Here is a 12,372-nt window from a genome sequence, read left to right as displayed (position 1 = left end):
GGAGTTAAGGCCGTACCTAGATAGGTTGGACAATGTGCTTTCAGATACAGGCCACTTTTTGAAAAGCTTAGGGGCCTATAAATTGGAACAGTCTGACGGTGAGTTACTTATGGTAACTATGGACATCCAGAATCTGTTCACTGTCATAGGTAATGATTATGGGATACGAGCCATTTCTGAGCTTTTGCAGGAGTTAGGCGTCACTTTGTTTAAGATCGATACCGTAAGAGGTTTGCTAGGTTTGGTACTAAATAATAATGTCTTTATAGGTGTGAACCAAGCATATAGGCAGGCACAGGGGATAGCCATGGGCACCCCCTGTGCCAACACCTATGCCAACCTTGTCCTGTCCTTTTGGGAGAGGAGTATGGTGTTGAATAACATGTCATGGAAAGGTCATATCAAGATGTATAAGCGTTTTGTGGATGATATTTTTATTCTTTGGAATGGGGCGACAACTCTTTAGCTGATTTCGTCTCCTACCTACATACCACCACTTCTTTTTTGAGGTTCACGGTTAACAGCTCACGCACACAGATTGACTTTTTGGATGTCAGGGTACAGTTGACAGAGAATGTTTTTTCATCCAGTTTATATAGAAAAGGCTGCTGGAAGAACACCTTGCTTTCTTTCGACAGCATGCACCCTCGACACATATTTCCCAATATAGTGCAGGGACAGGTTGCCAGGATTTCTAGAATCAGCGATGACGATGCATGCTTCGAGCAAGAGTTGGGAACCCTGATTGACTGTTTTCATACTAGGGGCTATGATAGGAAATTGGTAAATAACAGGATGGAGTTTGGTAGGAATTGTAGGAAGGACAGATATAAACCATGGCTGAGAACCGTTGACACAGGCACAGGCTCACAACATGATAGGGACGGTGGACATGGTTCCAGGTTGACACTAACTTATGGGAGTAATATAGGTGATGTTTGTGCACTGATCAGAGGGAATTGGAATATTTTGACTAGTGATGTAAGTTTGAAGGGTATGCTAGGTGACAAACCGGTTTTTAGATATAAAAGAAATAAAAACTTGAAAGATTTACTTTGTAGGGATAAGACTAAGACCAGTATGGACAATCTGGCTATGACTAAACAGGGCACTTTTCCATGTGGGCTATGCAAGGCGTGTGCTTATGTAGATAGTAGGGGTGTATTTGTGCATCCAGTTACTGGCAGACTGTTTGATCTGAAAGGGAGAGCAACATGCAGAACCACTGATGTGGTCTACTTGGCAGAGTGTCAATCCTGCACAAGTTTTATGTGGCAAGACCAATTGTATGTTTAAAGTTAGGGTCTTGCAGCACCTCTCTGCAATTAGAAATGGGGATACACATGCGTTATATAGACATTTGGCAGCTCATCCTACACATAGCTTCAAGTTTAAAGTGATAGTGAATGTGAAGTTGAATAAAAGAGGGGGAGACACTAAACAGTTAACAGAGCTAGCTGAATCTAAATGGATAATTGAGCTTATGGCACACAGGAGTCCTGGGCTTAATGAAGTCATTCCTATGAGACCCTCCCTTAAGAATAGGCGGGTTTTTTACTGATTTTTACTGATTTTTATTGGTTGTGCTTGTTTTAAAATGTTGGTTTTTGGGAGATGCTTTATCTGATGAAGGGCAGAGGCCCGAAAGCGCTCATCATTTGTGTATCTAATCTCAATAAACAGAAGGAGTTGGTCTTCGAGCAGTGTCCAGTCTTATTGGTTTTTGGATTTTCACTATGTAGAATATACTACACATATGATGGACATTTCTGCACAGTGGAATGCACTCTGTACCCACACCTATACTTCTTAACCTCTGACAGCAAGACATCTGGACAAGGTCATAAATAAAAGTGGGACAAAGGCCCAATGATAGGCATGTGTTGTAAATATTGCTCTTACAAACTGAGAAAGTTGGTAGAATAACAGGTTTTGCATTAGCAGGAATTGTCTGAAGGTTATGAAGTCTGAAACACTAATGTCTGTCATTAGTTTGTAATGTCAGTCTTTATATTTGCAAATAGCTTTCAATAAAAACACAGGTTTATGTAGACTGAACAAAACTTCTAGACAAACATCTGGACAATCTGCCAAAAACTGTACAGTTGAAAGGTATGGCTATACTAGGATATGACTTTTCAGGTAAGAAGAATACCATACAAGCAGGAGATCCTCAGCCAGTATATCACCAAGTTGCTGTACTGCTTATACAGCTTCATCAGACAATCAGCTGTAGCCACACCTCTCAAATGGCCATTTTGGGCAAAAATGTCTATTGTTGGGCTAATATTATTGGTTTGTGCATCATACATCTTGTATTTCTTTGGTAAAGCACTGTGATGATTGGAGGATGACTTTCACTAGGTAATGACACAATACATTCCAGTGTCAGATGTCAGATATGTCAGAAAATGTCTGCTAAAACAAACCCTGTACATCTAGCAACTTTCTGTTTACTTTTGAGAGGTATGGCTATAGCACACAAAACCCTGGACCGGAATACAACTATCTCTGGAATGGAGTCCCACTCTTACTATAGAAGTTCATACTGGGCATGCTCCTACAGTTAGTGAATCACATGTTGGAACCCACAATGGACTATATAACTGTATTGTGCGTATATGTCTTTGAATACAGACAGCAATGTACACCTTAAATGTCTCTACACACACCCATTAGACAGGATTACCCTCAGCTAGCTGTAGGTAGTCCATATGTAATATATCTGCATCTGTTGTGTGTGATACACAGACATATATATGGGCAACATATATCAAAATGTCAAGCATACACACACATAGACATGGGGAAGAGAGATACAAACATTGAGAGAGAGAGAGAGACACAGGGAGACACACACAGAGAATGAATCATATACAGGGATACCCTGAATGGCTTATAGTGATGTCCTGCTCCAGACAGTGGCATACCGGTTGTAATTAGTCACACGTGCCAGCTTGAAAGTGAGCTCCATTGTGTAATAGTACTGAGGTGGGGGTTGTAATATCACATCACTTGCCAGTGTGTGTGTGTGTGTGTGTGTGTGTGTGTGTGTGTGTGTGTGTGTGTGTGTGTGTGTGTGTGTGTGTGTGTGTGTGTGTGTGTGTGTGTGTGTGTGTGTGTGTGTGTGTGTGTGTGTGTGTGTGTGTGTCTGCAGGCTTAAGTATTAAGAGGACATTCCCACTCAGTACACTTCCCATTGCCTTACTTCACAAGATCTGCTGATGTCATTCACCTTAGAAGCACCATTGGACACTTGTCAGCCACATAAGCTCTGTAGCATGTGCAATAACTGCATAACACTACAGTACAAATAACTAGATAGATTTGTAGGGGTTCTAGTCTCAGTGCTACAAAGTACACTTTCCATTGCCCTACTTTAAAAGGCCTGATGATGTGATTCACCTTAGAAGTACTTGTATACACTTGTCAGCCTTCTAAGCTCTGTGGCATGTGCAATAACTGCTTAATACTATAGTACAAATAATTAGATAGGTAGAGGTTCTAATCTCAGTACTGACAACTATAGTAGTGTGTGAAGCATATCCCCTGTGGCTGTTGTGTGTGTAGGTTATACCATTTTAAGGCCTGTTGACCCCCTACCCATGACATTACTTTAAATAGCCTGTTAACAACATCTGCCTCACATGCACCATGTAACAATGTACAGCCCATACCAGTCATCTGTACAGAGGTACATGGAATATCCAGATGTTTGCAATCTATATGTGGTCTGTGTCCCCTAACAGTGAGCATTCCTGGGTTATCATTGCCAAATATGTCACAGTTACTGTAGTGACACACATGCCAGAATCAGACATTGTACCTGACTGACACATCATGCTGATACAAAGTCTGCCAGTCTATCACTTGTGCAGGTTTGTATGAGCTGTAGATGAGATCAATCACTATTTCTGGTGGTTTATCCCACCATCCATGAAGACATTCACAAGATTACTAGTTTTAAGAAGTTGTGTGTTATGTCCCAGGCATATAATCTATGTGGAGCATGTCATGTGTATGTAGCACTATAGTACATACAAGTGAATACGCAGGGCTACTAATATGTCTATTGGCAACTGTGTATGTGTTTCTGTATGCACATCCCCTGTGGCTGTCTTTACTGAGTGTATGTGATGGCTATATCATTTTGTGTGCCTCTTCCACTCTGTGAACTTCCTCATTGCCAACCTAATTTCAGCCCATACAGATGTCATCCACCTTACAAGCACAGTTACACAGTTTCTAACGCAAAGCCACTGAGGTGCATACAATGGTCATATCACTGTGTAATGTACATAAATAGATGGGTAGGTCATCTGCTTTGAGAAGTGTCAACTCCATGTGCATGAATGTTTCAATGCATATCCCCATGCAGCTGTGTGTGTGTGTGTGTGTGTGTGTGTGTGTGTGTGTGTGTGTGTGTGTGTGTTTGTGTGTGTGAGAGATGTCTCTACCATGTTAAGAGCCTTTGAACCCACCATTGGCAATCCTAACAGCCCCTGCTATTGTCACCCACTTGATTAGTAGTGGCAGACACTGAAACACTACATTAGCTCTGTGCTATTTGTATTATGTAGCTAGAGATATCATTCATAAGACTGTGCAAGTAGGGGCTGTGCTCAGCCCTTCAGCAGCTGCCCCGTGTACAGGACTATGACTCTATGTGCACTACCAGCACATGAGGCCATACATGTATATGAGTTAGCAGACACACATGCTGGTGATTGTCAGGTTAGACTAACATAGGCTGACCTGTGTCAGGAATATATATACCTCAAACCTGTCATACACAGTACCAGGCATACCCTCATCAACTGCATGAAAGTTGAGTAGATGGGAGAGAAATGGCAGGGCCAACAGGTGCTGATAGATGAATCTGTTGCAGTTATAGTAATGACTAAGCTTGTGAGGGACCTAGTGCCAGTACTCAAGTAACCTCCTCTGTATGTATGAGCCTGTGGTCCCACAGAACACCCAGGTGACATGTATGAAGGCTAGATGGCTGTGTCAAGGGTATGTATGCAAGGTCACACTGTCTGCCACAATTGTCCCTCACACACTGTTGCATATAAACACACCTGGTAAACATGTACATATACAGCTGTACCTTGGCTATGAAAATGTCACTGTGTTTCCACTCTGCCATACTCATCATTGCTACTGTCAGTAGGCCCACAGCCTGCAGACACACAGAGACCTGGAACACAAACAGAATAAAGTACATGACACTACTGTCAGTCAGCAGTATTAACAGCAATAATGCAGCATGGTTAAAAAGGCACATATAACTTGATGTTTACCCATAACGTTTGCCAGCAGACAGCACCTAACACAGAATTACATTACTACACTGTACTATATTCACCCTGTGCATCATACCCATATGATCATGTCCCTGCATTGATGGTATGGATAACAGGGATGTGGTACAAGTATCATCACATGCAGAGGGTGTGGTGTGGGATTGCCAGAGGTATAGGGTGGGCCACATGGTTGACATCATGTTAGTGTCTGGAGGGGTGGTGTTCAACTGGGCCATGCAGAGGAGCTGTTTATGTCTAGTGATGACTGGCCTGTGATAGAGATGTGTGAGTGTTTGTATACTCACAATAAAGCCATGTGGATGCCTGACACAGGGCTATGTTGGACAGCCATGGACCATACATGGCCGGATGTATGGTTCACCATCTCCCACCAGGGACACAGGAACTGATTCTGCCAGGAATCTCACTGGCACCACCAGGCCCAAGAACAGATGCAGTACTACTCCCCGATGGTGACTGCTGTCTGCTGGATCCACATCCCTGATGGGACTGGCTAGAACCACATGTCTATGTCCTGCTCCAGTGTGGTGTGGACAGCACCTTCCCTTCGGTAGTGCTGGTGGTACTGCCACTATGGGACTGTGAATGTGCACGTCCATGTGGGCTATCAGCTGGTCTTGTTGCTGACCCATGTCTATCTGGCCATTGCCCTACTCCCACCACATGCTCAAGCACAGACAATGCACGGTTGAGCAATGACAATGTCTCACCCCACCATCTATCCACAAGATCGGAAAAATGACGTATGGCATTGCAAATGCTGTGGAGGTCATCACGCATGGCAGGAAGCACTGCATTCATGACCCTGAGCATCTGCCTGGTGTTGCGGTCAGTACATGCCTGTGCCTCCATGATGGACCATAACATGCATCTGGTGACACCTGTTATTACACTTGCGACAGGGGCTTGATGGGCAGCAGTCCTCCATCAAGCACCCCTGTCCATCTGCCTGTGTGTGACCTCACCTGCTCACTGGTTATGGGAATTGTCTAAACTCACACTTGCCATAGTCACCACACTAGCCTGTTCCATGCCACCACCCTACAACTGTCCATTATCTGTGGTTGTTGGGGATTGCGTATGTATGCACATACTGACTGTGTGTGGGGACATTGTGGTTGAAAGTGGGATACCAACCAATGGTACAGATTCAGCCCCCGATAACCCCGCCTGTGCCTTTCTATGACCACCATCATGAGAGTCCACTAAGACACTGACATCAGGTTGTGAGGGGGAGAGACACCAACCCCGTGTTCACCTGTGAGGGGAAGACAACATATGTAAATTAATACCCTGCAGTAAAATGTTTGCTGGTATACACAAACACACACACACACACACACACACACACACACACACACACACACACACACACACACACACGCTGCTGACTCTACACACACACACACACACACACACACACACACACACACACACACACACACACAAACACACACACACACACACACACACACACACTCTGGTAAAGTCTGGCACAGCTTTGACACTTATGGGCCCTTTAGGTCAGACTTTACGGTAGTTCTGACTGCCACAATTCATCTCTTTAACAGCTACTGTAAGGCCCTTAACAAACTGTGACAAATCCTACCGTGTGATGGGCCTATTAGCAGAATGATTACTGTGACCAAGACCAAGTCTATTGAAGTGAACTATAGAGTGTCCCAAGTGCATATGCAAGTACTGTAAGAGCTAACTTACTCCTATACAGACCAGACACAATGAGAAGGTTTAATGATATGTGATAATAACTAATGAAGGAACAAGAGAATACTCTATCATTGCAGTACCTACACAGTTCAGACTCACAGGGATTCATTTCAGACAGCATTGCAGGACAGTCTGCAATACATACAGGAAATATGTAAAGTACAAGGTGCAGAGGTTCATAAGATGATACCAGGTTGTTGGCTTGGATGTTCTCATAAGCCTAGCCCAGACATTTGCCCATGTCCCTTCAAAGCCAGCACCTGTTTTGCCTGTCCAGCTGAGACACATGTGGGATCCCAGGGGTGTCTTTTCCATTTCCCATGCAGTCATTCAGCTTTTTCTTCAAGAGAGCTATACAGGTACTCTGCTAGACATGGAGAGGGAGCATAATTTACAGACATTGTATTGTGTGGGACACTACACTATCCCGCCAACAAGTACTATGCATGTCACAGACCAGGTGAGGGCCTTGCGTGCATGTCGCGTGAGTTGGGTTTGTCTTATGGATATGCTGAAATGCCATCAAGGTTGGTTTGTAAATGGCTTTGTATGCCAGACACAGGTCACCTATGATCAGTTTGTATGAGACTGAGTACAGGGACAGGGCTTTCAGCCTATCTGTATAGGGTAGGTGTTGTAGACCCTGGATTTGCCTGGTCAGGAACTTCTGCAGTCTCTGCAACTGCTGCATTTGCTTGTCAAGGTACATGCCAAAGGAGCCATTGTACTCGGTAATGTGTCTGATAACAGTGGAGTACAGGGATGTTGTGACCTCCTGGTTCCTGGATGAAATACCTGTATTTGTGAGGTGGGCCACATAAACAGTACAATGGTGCCCATACAGTGGGAAACTGTCAGGTTGCTACCAACCTTGGTGCACAAGTTGCCTCACACTTGACTGCATGCTCAGTACATTGTTATTACTGTCATAATTAATGTGGATGGCATCTACCATGACAGGAAAAATGATGCATCTCCTGGCATTCAGTTTGAGGCAATGCTTCTTGTGACAGTCATTAATCTGAGTAAGGGCCTCTTGGGGGATGATCATATCAGTAGGGAATCTAAGACAGTGGCCAACTTGCAATCATCTGTAAACCTGGTCAGCCACAGACCACTGGTTTTGTCTTGTACCTCAGAAACATATATCTCAAACAGTAGAGGCCCCCAGACCGATCCTTGGGGTACACCACCATATTTGTATGTGGTGGTATTGATCACCACTACAGAGCAGATTTGGGTGTTGCCTCTGGGATTGCAGACATATTTGTAGAAGGCCTAGTGATTGACCTTGGTGGATGTGCCCAATTTGCACTCAAAGTTAGCCTTAGGGTAATGCACCCGTGACCTTATTTGCTTGTTCAGACAAAGATGACATTGCTTCCAATTGGAACCCGCTCCTTCTTGGCTCTGTTCAGCAATTATTTCCACCTATTATGGAATTTGTGAAGTGCTGCTGTCTACCGCAGAGGTTTGCCTTACCTTGAGGGAGATAACTTTGTCCTGTCACGTATTGCTGAGTCCATACAACTATATAGGTGATCACATAGTATTGTCGTGTAGGCTTGGACACTACTGCTAGTTCCAACTGATGAGATGGTGGTTGTAAAGCTACATATACCTGCTCTGAGGAGATTTATAGTCAGTTTTGGAAAGTGTTTTTGTTTGACCCTGACAAGGGGGGGCAGGGGAGATGGTGACCTCAACAGTAATGGCTATGTGGTCAGATCTTACCAAGAAGTATAACACTGTAGGAGTGCTACAGTGGCTACTAATGTTGGTTAGGACCAGGTACAGGATATTTCCACCTGTCATAGGAGTGTTGACCAGCTGATCCAATGCATTGGTATTGACAAAGCTGAGGAATTTCTGTACGTTCATGTGCAGGTAGAATAGGTCATGCACACTATAGTTGGGTAGCTAACGTCATCCAGGAGCAGGGTAAAGGGTTGAATCTTGACAGATTCAAGTATGTCCAGATAGGTGTAGTAGGTGTCCAGAGTCATGGTTGGAGGTCTGTAGCTAGCTATGATTTGAATAGTTGTATTGTCAACAGTTAACTGCACTTGGGATGTCAGCCATGCATTATACTGTTTGACCAGCTTGGAGGTGTGTATGTGTATGATAATGTTTAAAACTCCACCTTATGTGGCTTTTCAGCCCTCCATTTGGGTTCTAAATGTATGGTAGGATGAGTAACCTAACAAGGTTAGTGTGCTTTCCACAGCTGCAAACCAGGTGTCACTGAGTGCACAGATGTCAACATCCTTTAGGACAAGGTACGCTTGCAATGACATTAGTTTCATGGTAAGACTCCTAGCTCCTGTTAGAGCAAGACATCTGAACAAAGGCATGCATCAATGGTGGGCAAATGACAGAAAATAGTGACACGTTATAAATCTAGCTTTAACACATGTAGTTGCTAGCAAAGACAGTTTGCATTCAGAGGAATACGCCACAGGATATGACATCTGACATTCAAATGTATGCTATTATGTTATGACTTCAGTCTTTACTGGGTTGCCAGTGATTTGCCAGACAATATACAATTGTATGAGACATTGACTACAAATATGAGGCAAACGTAGTCAGTCTGCAAAACTTTGAACAGTTGAAAGGTATGACATCAGTATATAACATACAGTTTTCATTAGCCAATGCCATAGCAACACAGTGCTATAATTAAGTCCTTCATGTTGCATTGCCCCTTTTCCTTGCCTCTGAGGAGGGCATTATGGAGCTATGGGGGTTACTGCTTTACAAAAGGTAGGTTGAAATACCTCTTACAGCAAGAAATGTGAAGATAGCCCAACAAAATGGGGGACAAAGTTTCAGAATTAGGTACAGAAAAGTAAGTATTGCTGTTATACACATAGAAGACTGCTAGATTAACAGGGTTTGTCTGGACATGCATTTTCTGCGTGACTTGACGTCTGACAGTGATATGTCTATGCCATACCTCTCAACTGTCCATATGTCCGCAGAATGCCCAGAGGTTTGCCTCTTATGTTTGGTCTGTTCCTCATACAATTTCTGTTTTTGAGAAATCAGTAGGATAATGTGAGGACTGAAGTCAGTAAATGTTGACATGCATTTGTGTTTCAGATGTCATATCCTTCGTAGATGCCTGTTACAACAAACCCTGTAACACCAGCAACTGTTTCAGTTTGTAACACCATTATGTGAGATATGTCCCTCTTTTCATCCCCCTGTCCCCCAAGTATGTCAGGCTTTGTCCAGATGTCTTGCATTAAGAGGTTCATAGGTATGGTATATCATGATTTAGTGACTTCACTCCTGATATCATCCCAGTTACTTAGCAGACTCCCAGAAGTGGTATGCGGCAGTGGCCATAAATATGGTCCCACACCCTGGACATTTTGTGGAAATCTGTACAGTTGAGAGTTATGTATGTCTTGCCATTGTTAATAGACTGTCAAGATTGTGTAGCAGTGTAGTGTGTAAGTGTTTGTTGGGCTGACTAAGGAGAGAGGTAGATGTGAGTATCATAGATCCTTTTCTATATGACTGTGCATGCTGCTGCAGTTTCTGGTGGTCTATCAGGTGTATGTGCTTGCATGTGCAGACTGAGAAATGTCCTGTGGCACCTCAGGATTCCCAGTAGGCTGTGACTTAGGGCAGTATATGTCAGTGTAGTGTGTGGCTGGCAATCAGGATATGTTTGTTCAAACAGTCATTATACTCTAGAGTTCAGTTGGGGTACTGGTATGTTGCTGTGACTGTCATGCAAATGGTTATGGGTGGACAATTTCTCACCAATGTCTGCTTTTCCTACAGTTATATCCCTGTAGTGCATGCTATATTTGCAAATACATGAGTAATTCCCCAGTGATGATTTGGGGTAGTGTCGTGTTGGTCTGACTGTAGTTCAGAAGGTGATGGGTGAAATGGTTGGCAGTTCTCAGTGTGTTTTCCCTTCTGTTACATGACAGCAGTCACTCCTTTTCACTGTCCAGATTTCTGTACACTGCCCAGATGTGTGGCTCATATTTTTGGTCTGTTCCACATAACAGTTGTGGGTTTCTGACAAATCACTGAGATGATGTGAGCATTGACATCAGTAAATGATGCCAATAATTTGTGTTTCAGACCTGAAATCTATCTGAAAATATATGTTAAAACAAACCATTTTTATTTTATTTTATTTAAATTTGTTGACCGGGAGTGTCCGACTGGACGTGGGTCCATTTTCAGCGGAGGCCCGGGGAGAAAAGCTCCACAGTAAAATAAACCATGATACTCTAGCAAACTTTTATGCTTATAACAACCATATTTCAAATATGTCACTATTGTTTGCCCTTTATCCCCCCACTTTGTCAGGCTTTTTGTAGATGTCTTGCAGTAAGAGGTTGAGTATATATATATATATATATATATATATATATATATATATATATATATATATATATATATATATATATATATATATACACATATGTTTATGAGTACTAATTCCACAGGTTTTTACCTAATGCTGGATGACCATCCTGCATTTGTAATTTTCACAGCTCATGTGGAGTAGTGGTAGCTGCTGTGAATGGAGGGCTGGGGTCCTAGATTTAAGGTTTGCCAGGCATGTGTATTTTTCACTTATGTTAAATGACTGTAGTGCATGATATGTTTGCAAAAGCATTAGAAATTCCCACAGTTCAGATGGTGTAGAGGTATGTTGCTGTGATTATAGTGTACAGGGTCCTGGGCTCAATCATTGGTAGTGATGATTTTTTTTCATTAATGTTAAATGACCATAATGCATGATATGTTTCTAAAAGCATTATAAATCCTGGCAGCTCAAATGGTATAGTGGTACATTGCTGTGATTATAGTGCGCAGTGTCCTGGGCTCGTGACTTGACAGCGCTGATTATTTTGTTGCTGGGCAGAACAAGGGCTGATGGAGACAGAGTGATTAAAGCACTTTTAAGCAGTTTTAAGTGGGTTTACATGGTTTTTCGTGAAGCTAAGCATTGCTAACAGATGCTTAAGACCTCTTAGCTTCGTCTAGCAGCTCATATTCATGCTTAGACCCAAGCTAACTTTAAATAAAGAAAAGAAAAAATGTGACATTTATAAGCCTATTCAAGCATCCCAGTTGTATCCTGCATGTTTATGTGCCTTAGAGGTTATTGTATGGAATATTTGTAAGCTAGGATATCTCTGTCCATTAGAGACACACGTACTAGACCCAATGTGTATTTCCCATTTCCCATGCAATGGTCCAGGTTTCTCTTGAATAGAGTAAGGGTAGAGCTCTGCTTCAAATAGATGGGAAGCCTGTTTCAGAGAAAGAAAGTAAC

The sequence above is a fragment of the Protopterus annectens genome, chromosome 3.part1 (assembly GCF_019279795.1).
Source record: "Protopterus annectens isolate FY-2018-M chromosome 3.part1, PAN1.0, whole genome shotgun sequence".
Lineage (NCBI taxonomy): Eukaryota > Metazoa > Chordata > Ceratodontiformes > Protopteridae > Protopterus > Protopterus annectens.
This window is presented reverse-complemented; position numbering follows the sequence as displayed.